The sequence below is a fragment of the Micromys minutus genome (genome assembly GCF_963924665.1).
Source record: "Micromys minutus genome assembly, chromosome: 7".
In the NCBI taxonomy this organism is placed as follows: Eukaryota; Metazoa; Chordata; class Mammalia; order Rodentia; family Muridae; genus Micromys; species Micromys minutus.
Window position 1 is genome coordinate 5379505 of NC_137976.1, and position 12200 is coordinate 5391704.

The window sequence follows — 12200 nt, forward strand, 5'->3', positions numbered from 1 at the left end:
GATATCACAGCTACTGCTCACAACCTTATCCGTGTCTATGGTGAGGACAATGAGGTAGAAGGAAATACAGGAACATGCAGTCTTGCAAGGAAGGGAGTGCTTGCGGGCAAGGCGGTTGTGGCTGAAGCAGTGGTAACTGTTACAGATGTTGGCATACTGAAGAGAAACCAGGGACTTGGCACTAGGATGGTAAGGAGTCATCTTGTAGGTAAGATGCCGCCCACTGAGAGCTTCAGGTGAACAACACATTTCATATGAGAAAAAGGCAACCTTAGAGGCAGGAGACAAAGGTACTCTCTTCCCCCACTGGAAAACCTCTGCCAGGACAGCAGCTGCGCTGCAGGGCGACCAGGTCATGTCTCAAACTGACAGCAGAGTCTTGGTGTTCTGTGTGGTGCTGGCTTTGCAGGAATGCAAGACACAAGAGCGAGTGGATTAGGAGAGTCTTACACCAACGTTTCAGAAGGTTCCTGGGAAGGTGTAGCATGTGTTTCTTGCATGAAGCTCCTGTTTAGGTTGTGTGTAAGGACATGCAGGTAAAACCCACATTGCAGTGGAGACCCTAGGTTATCAGAGATGTCAAAATGGAAGAGGTTCACCAAGGAAAGCTGCAGGTGGTAAGTTGGGGCTGGTCCAGAGGGAAGGGCATCTGCATCACAGCAGACCTGGTGAGGCAAGGCTATTCAAGACTGTTAGAGCCCCAATGATATCACCAAGGACCTTGGGTGCCAGATTTGGAACTGTAGGATTCTTTTTCTGTCAACTACATTGTCCAGTCCTATAGTTCCTTCTTTCCCCCTTTTTAAGTATGAGGGAACCTGGCCCTTCCTGATATAAAAATCATTTTTTTTTCTTGTGAGTTCTCTGCCTGCCTTTTGATTGATTAGTTGTGCTGGTGTGTGTGTGCGCGCGTGCGTGCGTGTGTGTGTGTGTGTGTGTGTGTGTAAACCACTTGAAAGTTTCTGAGTTTTACTCTTCTATATGGAAAGGTACAATTGTCTCTCCTAATCTGGGGATTCTGCATTAGTGTATTAGACCAGCGTTGTACAGGTTTTTGTATAAAAAAACAAGAGAATTGTACCCGTATTGAATTTTTATGGGTGATTGTTTCCATGTTCATTAGTTCCTAAATGACACAATGTACCTGTTTTCATATCATTTTTATTACACTAGGAATTGTATGCAATTTGGACATGATTTAAATATACAACCAGACAATAAACTAGGCAACAATTCTTGTTTTCTTCGGAATAGCATTTTCTATGTTCTTCTCTGGCCTTGAACTTGCTCTATAACAGAGAATGACCTTGAAGTTTTTGTCCTCTCCCTCTACTTTGTAAAGGAGTCTGCCCTGGAATCTGGTTTGATGTGGTGCTGGGGATGCAACCCAAACCGCTCCAGACATATGCCAGCCCCGATCTTTACAGTTCCGATTTTTCGTCTTCTGAGACAAGATCTTGCCATGTAGATCAGGCTGGCTTTGAATTTGGAGTGATCTCTCGCTTACCCACTCCGTGTGATGCTAGGGATCACCTCCCTGCTATGCCACCTCGCTCAGGGAGGACACGTTCTACGCAGACAGGAAGACATCATATCCAAGGAGGCTGAGCATCCTCGGAGTCTGATATCCGGAGAGACTCTGGAACCAACCCCAGAGGTTGTCACAGGAAGGACCATTCTCTCAGCTTCTGGGGTTTTCGGTTTAGAAAGTATTCCCCATGCCCAAGTGAGATGAGGCCTCAGAGCTTCAGCCAGTCTTATTTCTTCTCTCTGACTGAAGTTTTCAAGGTCAAAGAGAGATTCTTTGCCCCCACCCCACCCATAAATAAAACCTGAGACGGAAATTAAAAAAAAAAAAAAAAGGACCAGGAAATGGCTGACTCAGCTTAGGCTATAAACTACTTCACTCAAAAATTCCCTTTGACTGCAGGTCTCATCCATGGAATCTTCTAGGGTCATTCGGGAGATTCCAGGTTAAAACTCCCATTCTTTCCGCAGAGATAACCAATCACCTTCTCCACAACTTGGCTTATAACCGCACTTTCCTGAAGATATCTTCTGGGATAGCTTCGTGACGAGAGTTGTCAGTTCCTGCCACAGCTCCTGCTGGAAACCTGTCTGGTACAGGTTTACCCGCTTAGTCACATCTGAGATAACTCACTCACATCCCCACACCTGTAGACCTGACCAGAACCCCTGGGCCTCTGCTTCTCTTCTGATAACGAGAGAGCACAGTTTTCATGACGTATTTGTAGCAAGACTCACTTTCTTCAGTAGTGGGAACATGGACCCACACACACACACCCCATTCTTCTCCTCTGGGACGAGAATCTCTCCTCCCCTTGCTTTGTTCCAGGCAGAATGAGACTCCATTGCATACAAAATGTCCTCTAAGTAAATTCCTGTTTACTGAGTCTAGTTTCCAGTTTTGGAATCCTGCCTGAATTCTTAACAGAGACCCTTAAAAGTCTCCCTGCCCCCAAACGGTTGTCTTCTTAAAACAGAGCTCCTGTTGTCTCTAGACTCAGGCAGGCCCTCTCAATCTCAGGGCCTTGTATATTGAAGGACTTACTTTCACATTTTTTTTTGTCTCAAAATTTGCAAGTCATCTTTTGACTCCAGCTTGGTAGCACCCTCTGATGGGACGGTGGCACATCCTGGGCTCAAAGCACCAGCTCATATTTGAGCTGCTTTCTTTTCCCCCAGCAAGATGGGCTAACCAGGGCTCATGAATGCTGTGGCTCCATGGTTGGGTACCAACTAGGTCACACCAGCAGAATCTCACTGTGCCTCTAAAGCCCTTCTGGTGCAAGTGCCAGGAGGTCAGGATTGGGTGCTTCAGCCCTGCATTGTACTGGGAGCACTGGTTCTTTTATAATGGGAAACTGGCTGGAGTTCGGGTCTAGTTGGAACAAGTTTGTAAGTACAGTGCCCCCCACCCCCCAGGTACTCGTGTATTGGAACAGAGGTTTACAGACACTTAACCTCAGACAGTCTGCTACAGGATGGGCGGGTCCTTAGAAAAGGGAATGAGGAAACAAATGGGAGTAGAAGCCTAGCAAGTCAGTTCAGGAATGCCAGGGGTCTGCCTCTCACTTTGCACCTGCAAGGACCAGCACTGCCCAGCCCCCAGGATTCTCTTGGCATCTTTTGACAAGGAACATATCAAAACGGACACTAAAATGGTCACAAAGAGACCAAGCATTCTCCTCCAAACCTGGAAGATTTTTCCCATCAGACGTTAAGTTGCTACCCCAGATCCAGATATTATTAAGACAGTAACTTAATCTTCTGGAACAAACCATTTTCAGGAGTCTAATAACACCTTCTAAGGTTTGAGAAATACCAGAGTGACTGGTTTTCACCTCTTTCCCTTTTTCTTTTCTTTTTACTTTTTTTTTTTGTATGTGTTGTTGCAGGTTTTTGTTGTTGTTGTTCTGGTTTGTGAGTTTGTGTGTTCAGGTTTGTGTGTGCAGGCACATGGAGGCCAGAGGTCAATGTTAGGCGTCTTTATCCTTCACCCTTCACTTTGTTTGTAACAAAGCGACAAGAAATTTCATTTAAAGAGACCAACACATTTCACAGGCATGGCGGGCCCTTGAGCTTCAAGGCCCACGGGCGGCCCCACCTTAGTTTTTGAGGCAGCGTATCTTACTGAACTTGGAACCCATAGCCTGCACCGGCTGTCCGGCAGGACCCAGGGATCCTCCTGCATCATTTATTCCAGAGCTGGGATTACAGACATGTGTTACCCCTGCCCAGCCTTTTAACGGGGGTGTCCTAAGGGACTGAACACATGACCTCCTGCTTGTGTGGCAAGCTCTTTACCCACTGAGCCATCTCCCCAGCCCGGATTTTTGCTTTCTGCCCTGAACATTTTGACTGAGGACCACCTTGGTTTGTGTCAGTTTCCAGACCTGATCCTGCACCCTCCTTCTCCCATGCTTGGTTACAAAAGCTTCCCTGATCCTTGGTCCTACAAAGTCCTCTTCCGGCTTCTAAGACCCTAAGTTCCCAAGCCAATAAATCTATTCCCCATCCAGACAAAGCTGCCTAAGCTTTGATTCTAACCTTGTTTATGATAATTGTCTTTTTCTTGGATTTTATTTTCTAGTTGTCCCCTCCACCGCAACCCTCATCCCTGGCCTTTCATATATGAGAAATCTGACCACCAACTTTCAACTTGAATGGCACGCCGGGCAGACAAAGCTCAGAATCACTGACTGACTCCAGCAAAGTCTGGTCAGCTTGGTTTTTGTTGTTATTATTGTTGGGTTTTGCTTATTTGCTTGTTTATCTTAACTTTTTCTTCCTAGAAACTTCCCAAGACCTTTTTCCTGCTTATTCTGTTGAAATCATTCACAATCTCTTGAGGTTGAGCATTCATGCTATTCTTATGGCTGGGCGTGTGTGTATGTTTGTATATATATATGTGTGTGTGTGTGTATATATATATATATATATATATATATATATATATATATATATATATATATAAAGGCCACCAGCCCTGCCCCCCACTCCCCTGCCTTTTTCACCTCAGTGATATTTCTTGTGTTTTGGTGTGCCTTTGTGCATTTTCTGTGCACTTGGGGCTTTTGCTGTACAAAAATTTCCAACTATCCTAAACACTTGGTTATAGTTTGTCTGCCTCTTAGGGAACTCTTCTAACTAATTTAATTTGTGTCTTTCCGCTACTTTCCTTTGGGTTTTATAGCAAGCCTTTCTGCTATTAAAATATTTTTATTTGTGGCCGAAGAGATGGCTCAGCGGTGGAGAGGCCTCATTGTTCTTGCAGAGGACCCAGGTTCTATTCCCAGCACCCACATAGTGGCTCGCAACCATCTGTAGCTCCAGTTCTAGGGGCTCTAATGGCCTTTTCTGGCTACTATGGACACTAGTCATGTACACAACACAACACACACACACACTCACACACACACACTCACACACATACACATACACACTCACACACACACATACACTCACACACATACACATACACACTCACACATACACTCACACACATACACACACACTCACACACATACACTCACACACATACACACACACTCACACACACACATACATTCACACAAACACATACACACACACATAGGCAAAACACTCCCACATAAATAAAATATATGTAAATTTTAAAAAACTAAATATATTTATCTCGTCATCATCTCCCACTCTTTAACACAGGTATATTGGATCAAACCTAGGAGACCTCATGCACGCTAGGCAAAAGAGACAGGCCGGCTTTTTTATCTTAAAGACTCCGTGAGAGCCTCCTGTCTTTCTATCGGCTCCCCCTCCACAAAGCTGTACTTGGATGGCCTCCATTGCTGCTGCTCAACTGTAGGTCATCAACATCTTAAACCTCTTTTCCTATAACTCAGAGGATTCTGCACAGCTGTGCCAAACCCCGGGTCTGCTTTCTCCACAGAGACTTTGGTGTCTGGTACGCCGCTCACTGCCTGTGGGGAAAGGCAAGCGAAGTCAACCATTTGTCTTCGGTTGCTCCCCAGCGTGGCAGATACTTGGAGCCTCTGCTCACACAACGGCACACTGCTCCTCTGAGAAAAAGGTCATGCTTGGACATTTACTTCTTTCCTGATGACTATAAAAAAAATGTTCAAGACGTCTGTGGACCTGTGGAACAGTTTCTAATGCTTGGAGCACAGTTAAATTTTAAAAGGCACTTTGAAAGAATCTCAGAATTAGGGCTGGTTAAGAGCACTGACTGCTCCTCCAGAGGTCCTGAGTTCAATTCCCACCAAGCACACGGTGGCTCTCAACCATCTGTAATGGGATCTGATGCCCTCTTCTGGTGTGTCTGAAGACAGCTATAGTACTCATATATAGTAAATAAATCAAAAAAAAAAATCTCAGTTAAAAATGAAAATGAACAAACGAAAGCTAAGGCAAAGCAAGGTTTAAGGCTATCCAGTCTGTAGATAGCCTTCTAGGCTGACTAATGTGTGCATCTTCCTGTTGGCTCCAGAAAAAAACGGAAAACAAAACAAACACTTTCCAATGATTTCCACCCCTTCCTGCACCCCATTTGCACCCCAAGTCCTTATCCTTCCGTGTATACACCCCTTTTCTCTGCCTTCCGAGCTGTTCTTACACCAGCCAACCCCCTCTCAGAAGGAAATACTTGCCATTCCTTCCCCTCCCCCCCAACTGCATGCATTAGCTTAATTCTTTTTTGGTCGTTTGTTTCTTTGGAGGTGGCCTCTTGTCAGGTAGCCCCGAATGGCATGGGATAACTTGGGGCTGGCCATGGATAACAGACTGGCCTTGAACTTACACAAATCTCTTTTTCTCAGGTACCACCTCAGTCCAGAGATTAAAGGCTTAATTCTTTGAGAATTCCTGAATTTCTAGTTTCATTCTTCATGTGCATGTGTGTGGGTTGGGTGTGTGTTCCTATGCACATGTAAGCTAAGGCCAGACATAGTTAAAAGTCAGCAGTCTTTCCTCGATGCCTCCCCACCTGTTCTGAGACAGGGTCTCTGGCTGAACCCGAAGCTTACTGTTAAGGTTAGGCTGGCTAGCCAGAGGGCTGCTGGGATCAGCCTGTTTTCGCCGTCCAGGGCCGGGGTTAAAGGTATGCAGAGCTATGGCTTGTATGGGGCAGCTGGGGATTCGAACTCCGGTCCTCTCATTTTCAGAACCAAGGCTCCTTACTCACAAAGCCCCCCCACCAAACTTTAAAGATACCTCAAGGAACTGGACAGTGGTCTTTGAATTTCCCTTGAGAGTTGGTGCCAGGAGCCTTACCCCGGAATCAAGGGTCCTCAAGTCCTTTGTTGAAGTGCTATGGTATCTGCACAGAACATACGTCCTCTCACATAAAGTAAATCGCCACCATATTACTTAGAATACCCCACACAACGCAACCAGCTCTCACACCACGTCTTAGTCACTGTTCTCTTGTTGTGGAGAGACGTCACAGCCAAGACAACTCCTCTATAAAGGAAACATTTAATTGGGGTCTTGATTACAGTTTCAGAGGTTCAGTCCATTACCACCGTGGCGGGGAACATGGCGGCAGACAGGCGGGTGCTAGAGCAGAATTCTAAAGCTACATCCTGACCCACAGGCAGAGTACAGACTCTAGACCTGGAGTGGGCTTTTGAAACCTCAAAGCCCAACCTCAGTGACACAAGTCCTCTAACAAGACCATAGCTCCATCTCTGACAGCTCATCCACTGGGAAGTAAGTGTGAACTATACAATCCAGTGTTAGTCTCTCTCACTCAAATCGCCATACCCTGTTTTGTGTGAGGGATAAGGGCATAAAAACAGGCCATGCAGGGTCAGTATGAACCGTGGCTCAGCCTGCAGTCATGACAGGTCTACGTAAGAAAGGCGGACGAAACACAGACCCTGTGCCAGCACGCACCTCTCTCCGATTTCACGAATGATAGAACACACTTTTGACATTTCAAGAACCAGGCGTGGCAGCGTGGACAGGTCTTCTCACTAGGTTACACGCTTAAAAGCACTTCTTAAAAATCAGTACAGTTTGATTTGGGGGACACGTTAGATAAAGTATGAAGGCCAGCAATCGGAGGATGCTTTTGTTTCACTGACTTCAACAGTGTGATTGTCTAGAGATGTAACAGGAAAATGAGTCCATTGAGGCTTTGTGTGGACAGGTAGGAGTAATAGAATATTCACTGGGGAATCTGAGAGTGGTCTAACTTTTTTCTTTTTCTTTGTTTTGAGATACGATCTCACCAAGCGGCTTACACGTGCCTCTAACACAATCCTTTTGCCTTAGTCTCTTGACTTTTAAGTGAGATTCCAGGTTACACGTAGACATAGGCCTGCGTGATTTCCATCTGGTCTGGGGACGGGGCTGCACAGTTGAGTGTTATCATTTATCTGATATGGTTTCAGTGCCTCCCCCCCCAACAACAACAAATAGTTTCACTTCTAAAACAGAACCTCTTCGGCTGCGGTCTTCCTAGATTTGTTTCAGGCACGTTGTTGAGTAACTCAAATCAACTCAAACCTCAGAGAGGTCTTTTACTTAACATTAGCTAATTAATTAAAATTTGCAGCCCTGAGAATCCAAGCCAGGGTCTTCAAGAATACAAGGAAAGAGCTCTATTGCAAACTTACACCTCAGCTCCCTTTTAATGTTTAAATAAATACAGGTAGGGGGCTGGGGGGGGGGACTTTAGAATAAAGAGTCACATCCGGGTTTTTCTTTTTGTGACTTAAAATTGAAAAAACACTTTCGAACAGCAGCCACTTCCTGAGCCAGACTGATGAACCTCATTAGAGATGCCCAAATTGCTAGAGTGTGTTGGGGAATTGGATGAAGCCATATTTGGTGTGACCTATGTTACCAGACCCCATCTCATTACTGTCCCAAGGCTGCACAGAAAGACTGACAGGCAAGGGACAGAGGACAGTGGGGCAGACTCAGTCTCTGGTTCCAATCTCGGCACTTTTCCTAAATGATACTTAGGCTATTTCCTAAGATCTCTTGTTAAACAAAACTGGGACATTAAACAAATGTTAGAATATAGAAGTTCCTAGGTTGTCAAAGTTTTCCAATAAAGCCATGTTAACTAAATACATGGGTCGATGGGGCCAACGGTTTACGGCAGGCAACTATAGTCTTGCTTGGAATAGAAACGCAAGCTACCAATAAACCCCGTGCCTTACTACCACTTCAGTGCCCCCGTAAGGCGCATGGACAAATGATCCTGGTACTTATGTTTCAGGGCGCGCAGTCTGTGTGTGTGTGTGTGTGTGTGTGTGTGTGTGTGTGTGTGTGTGTGTAGAGTGTGTGAACTTGTGTGTGCTGGAGTCTGTGTGTATGTGTCAGGACACAGAACAGTACCCATAGGCTGGAGTACCCATAGCTTGGCAGGCAAAATGAATCCTGAGGAATGTCGACCCTCTAGAATCTGGCAGTGGCTAGTGAGGTGTTTCATACATCCTCGGTGAGGCGATGCGGGTGTGGTGAAAGCAGACAGGGAGCCAACAAAAACCCAAAGTTCATCACAGCAGCGATGAAAGGAAGGCGCCCACGCAGGGGTTACGGAGGTCCTCCAGACGTAGCCCGTGGGGCGCGCGGGTCGCAGGAGCTAGAGTCCCCAGAACCTCCAGGAAAGAAAGGCAGGAAGAGGCGGAGTCCCAAAGAGGAGAAATGAAAAGGGGATTCCGGGAACTGGCAGTGGGGAGATGGCCTTGCCCTACTGTCCACGACGCCAGCGGCACCCACTCACGTTCCCGCGGTCCCCATACAGTACCTGAACAAGGGTCCCCCTCTGGTATGTCCGGGGCCACCTCCGAGCTGCTCTGAGCACCAGGCGCAGCTGCACACGGCTGGCGAGCAGTGGAGGCAGGCGGGACCCGACCCAGGCCGAAAGCGGGAGGGACGGCGTGGTGGTGGCCGGTGCTCCGCGACCCGCAGAGTTCCGGCTCGCCGCAAGGTTTTCCCTGTTCCGGGGCTAGACCATGCAGGCGCCGGAGGCCAAGAGTTCCCAGCCCTGGAGCCCACGGCGAACTGAGAACGAGGCAGGAGGCGGGACCCGGGGCGGAGCGAGCCCGGGCGCAGGCGACAAATGGGCGTTTTCACCCCGTTTCAACCCCACCTACTTCAAGTACAGTCCTGGGAGGCAGAGATAATGGATTGGGGGGGGGGTTGTTTATCGCGGCCTCCTCCGGGGACTAGTGCCTGATTCCTAGAACGGACTGGATAGGAATGCGTTGGATGCTAGGCCTGGTGATGCTGGTGTGTATTCATTCCCTTCTTCCAGGAATGATCTTCCAGGAATGCCAAGGCAGGATGATCTCGAATTCAATGCCTATCTGGGATACAGAGCAAAATTAAAACCAGCCTGGGCATTATAGGGATACCCTGACTCAAAATACAAAGAAAGAGGCAGCTGGGGTCTGAGTGAACGTTTGCCAATTATGGTCTAGGCCCCTGGTCCAATCAATTTCGTTCTCCCTCCCTCTCCAGATCTTCCCCCTACCCCTCCTCACCCCCTCTTCTCTCCCTCCTCTTTCTCGTCCTGTGCTTACTTGTTTTTTAAGCTCCTCTGATTATAACTTTCCACTCAGGATACAAGCAACATTACAAATACCATAACTCATTGCTTGCTTCTTCTTGGGTCTTTGCTTAATATTCCTCAGTACCCTTCCTCAAGACCAAACTATTTTAGAGTAAGGAGAAACAACCCTTCCCTAGCTACTTAGGTACTGACATCCTTTGTCTTCCAAAATGGAATATAAAGGAGCTTTCAGTAGTGTATGCACTGTCAAAATATGAACGTTGACAAGGTAGAAACGCCAACGGAAGTCTATAAGAGGAGGTGTGGCAAGGCCAATTGTGAGTTGGAAATCTCACTTTCAGATCTCTGAGGGAAGAGAAGGGGAGGGTAGTTCACAGTTTTTGTAAAGGGATTTTTTCCCCCATAAAAAACGTGCCCCCCTAAAAGACAAGATCTCTTTGTGTATCCAGCCGGCCTGAAACTTGATCCCCCTGCCTCACCCATCACAAGCAGGAATGCTGATAGAGCCACCACACTCCATTTGAGAGAACATTTTCATCCACCAGGACTGACAATTATTGAGCCCCTTGGTCTCTGCCTCTCCTGTCACCCTGGCTGAATTCCTTCCAGGAATTTGAAAGGCTTTTATCTGGGATCCTGGTTCTCTACAAAAGACGTTCAGTACTGAAATATTTTCAGCCACAGTTTCAAAGAAGTTGTAGGAATAGCACCGGCTAGTGGGGTAAGGATGATACAAAACTGTGTTCTGTGTGCCCCTTTTTATATAAATACACACATTAAAAATAGAAATATTGGTGCTGCAGAGATGGCTCAGTGGTTAAGAGCACTGGCTGCTCTTCCAGAGGTCCTGAGTTCAAATCCCAGCAACCACATGGTGGCTCCCAACCATCTGTAATGGGATCTGATGCCCTCTTCTGGTGTGTCTGAAGACAGCTACAGTGTACTCACATAAATCTTCTTTTTTTAAAGAAATATTGCCGAAAATGTGTGGGTTGGAGATCACTATGTTTAACAAAGTAAAGCAAACGCAGACCAATATTATTGGTCTGTTTCTGTCATATGTGAAATGTAGACTTAAATATTTGTGCTAATTTACATATAGGCAACGAGAGTAGACAGAAGACGTGAAAGTAGAGGGTGAGGCTCAAGAGGGGGAGGGAGAACCAGAGAGGGTATCAGATATTCAAGTCATGAAAGTAGAATCCAGGGTGCTGTACTTGGGAGAAAGAAGGAACAGTAAGAGGGTGAGGGGTGACTAGGGAGGAATGAGGTTGCAGGAATAAAGTATAATGGGGTACACATACAAACACACACACACACACACACACACACGGGATTGTTAAAATTTCTATTTATGCCCTTGCGGAAAAGTTATCATTGTCCTAATCATTAAAAACAAAATGCCCCCAAATTCAAAATGTTAATATGATGAATTGTATTTGAGCATTCAACCTCACTTTTAGGTCAAGTAGATCAATTACATGGGAAGCCTAGTCAAAGTGCCACACAAGCGCAGTCACGTGGTCTTTGACACAGTGGCAGACAGCTCTCTACATGGAAGACAATCTTTCCAACCAACAGCATTCCAGGCTAAATGATGTATCCCAGGGTGCATGGGTTAAAGAATTGCTCTCACGGTGGTTCTCCTGGAAAACTATGTAGCCTTTAAGAAGCAGAGCCTGCTGGGAGACCTCCGGCCATTAGTGTGTTCTTGAAGGGGATTGTGGGAGTCTTTTCTTGTCTCCCTTTAACTTCCTTGTGCTCCTTGCCTTGATTTTATTGCTTTACTATGGTCACTCAAGAACAATAGAGATGCTTAATCATGGGACCAAACTCTAAACACCACCCCCAAGCCTAAACAAGCCTTTTCTCTTGTTATATTGATTACCTTGGATATTTGGTACAGTAGCAGAAAACAGTTTGATACAAGCAACAAGGTGAAGCTAGATCTAGACTTTACACTTTTCACCAAAGCTAACTCAAAAGTAGGCCCTAGACTTTAATATAAAGCACAAACCTTAAAGAGTCCTCCTAGGTAATATCAATGAAAATCCCAATGACCTTAGGTCGGGTGGAGTCTTGTTAGATGCACCAAAATAGATGCACCAAAACTTTGATCCTTGAAAGAGAAAAAAATGGACTTTAAAGT

At 46.1% G+C, this 12200-nt stretch overlaps 1 protein-coding gene across 1 annotated transcript in view; it reads right to left on the minus strand.

Annotated features, from left to right (window-relative positions):
* Positions 1–9523, minus strand: part of LOC308422583 (interferon alpha/beta receptor 2-like) — a gene marked incomplete at its 3' end in the record, with an annotated part of 55444 nt that extends 45921 nt beyond the window's left edge. The window contains exon 1 of the mRNA XM_080919216.1: positions 9284–9523. The remainder of the gene's footprint in view (positions 1–9283) is intronic.
* Positions 9524–12200: the final 2677 nt, after the last annotated feature.